This window comes from Aptenodytes forsteri, unplaced genomic scaffold (assembly GCF_000699145.1).
Source record: "Aptenodytes forsteri isolate BGI_AS27 unplaced genomic scaffold, ASM69914v1 Scaffold172, whole genome shotgun sequence".
NCBI classification, from domain to species: domain Eukaryota; kingdom Metazoa; phylum Chordata; class Aves; order Sphenisciformes; family Spheniscidae; genus Aptenodytes; species Aptenodytes forsteri.
Genome location: NW_008795018.1, coordinates 12,366,451 through 12,368,586, shown reverse-complemented (window position 1 = coordinate 12,368,586; position 2,136 = coordinate 12,366,451).

The following is a 2,136-nucleotide window of genomic DNA, read 5'->3' as shown; positions in this document are numbered from 1 at the left end:
CACGGCAGGGGGTGGGGGGAGTGAGCGAATGGCTGTGTGGGGTTTAGTTGCCTGCCAGGTTAAACTACAACACTCAGTGACAAGCAGTAGGTGCAAGACTCCAACACAAGTATTTTTGTGTGATGATAGTGAAATCCCCATGCCTGCTCACAACCAAGAGCCTCAACTCTGTCTCTTTCAATCTGAAAGTTCTGCATTTGTTACTGGCCATCCAACATCCTATGGGTGATGTTGTCCCATCAGTTTGAGCTCAACTCCTGTGTCCATAACTATTGGCTCCCCATGGGAAGAGCAGATTCAGTAGCAAGGACTCCAAGAAAATCATTCTGAGTGCTTTTTTCCTTCCAAAACAGCTGGATCAGGAAGGCAGGCATCTCTTCATGGAAGGAGAAGGAGTCCCTTCCAGAATAGCTGCTCCAGTTGCAGCTGCAAGATTAAGTCTACTATTCCCTCCACTACAGAGCCTTGCAGTGGACAGTTTGGGATGGCACAAAAATATGTAAGACAGTGCAATGCTTGACCTGCAGTCAAGGAAGAAAAGATTTGTGAGACGGCTTTCTTTTGCACAACTTTGAACTACATGTATGGGGTACATGGGGTGTCCAATCCAGGAAGCCAGAATAAACTAGTCAAAAAAACCCCAACAAAAAGTCTTACTTGGATATACTGGAGATGTAAGTAGCCTCAGAACATGCTCCTTCAATATACTAACATGTTCTTACTTTGGAAAAGTACTTGGCAATGTAGATACAACATATATGATTCAGTGAGATGCCTCAGAGAAACAGATGATCCAGAGACTCAGATGCATAAGCTGAAATTAATATGAGCATGTATTCATTCTATATTCATCCTAAAAAAAAAAAAATCCATCTTTATTAGCTCACACCAGTTCTGAGGAATAGGAACAAATCTCACAAGGATAGATTGAGCTCCCTTGCACCCAGCCTTGATGTACCAAAAATTAACAAGTGATACACTGAATAACTAATGATTTTTTATGATGATTATTTTTCATGAAAATATTTTTGTTTTATAGGCAATGACGTTAACGAGGATGCATGAACCTTTAGTCCCTGCTGTTGCCAGGAAGCAGACAAAGTGTCTTACCTCTACTAGGTCAGTGACCAAGCAAGGCACAAGCAATTCTGCAAACAGCTAAATGAGCACACTTGCATAAGTATTAACTGATCATACACTGTTGTTTGTTAGATATTGGACAATCAGGTCACAGCATTGAAATTTTGATAGGTATATGATGAAATGAGGAACAAAGTTGCAAAACAAAAAGAAATGCTAGGAATATTCTTGCCAACGTCCTGGTGAAATAATTCAGTGTGGATGCAGTTTAGTACCAGGATCCTTAACACAGGGGCTTTTCCTTGAGAGGCTGTACTCAGGAGGAAATTGAGTTGGTTGTCACCCATGACTAGATCACATGAGAGCAAATATGCTGAGAGGCCTTGTGCTAAGACCTGTGGATATTTTTCTTTGGTATCTGATACCTTTCTCTTTGTAAAAGGGTTGAGTTTATTCAGGTGTTACCATCATTACTAGTTGCCATTAGTAGTTATTGCTCCATGGCACCACCTACAGCTTTCCCAGCATCACAAACAGGCCTCATTTTCCCACTTGCCTTCCAGCTCTCATACTCCTAAAGCAAACACATGGGACCAAAGGAGAATTTGGTAACACATATTTACACAAGTTAATGAGCAGCCCATACTGTAGGCATGAATTCACTGATGGATGGATATAACAAGATGGCCATAAAGCAGAGTCTGATCCTTCATGTCATCTTTGCCCCATACTTGATACTTTCTTGGAATGATTGCCTCCTTAAAAAGGCAAAAATAGAGGGATTGTAAACTTTGCTGATGTACTGGTAGGTCCACAAATTGTTCATACAGACCCTCCACTCAAGCATTTGCTAAAGCAGGCCTCAAACTGTGACAAACTGCTGTGGTTTAACCCGGTGGGCAGCTAAACACCACACAGCCGTTTGCTCACTCCACCCCCCTCAGCGGGATGGGAGAGAGAATTGGGGAAAAAAAAAGTAAAAATCATGGGTTGAGGTAAAGACAGTTTAATAGGACAGAAAAGGAAGGGAAAATAATAATAATAATAATAATAATA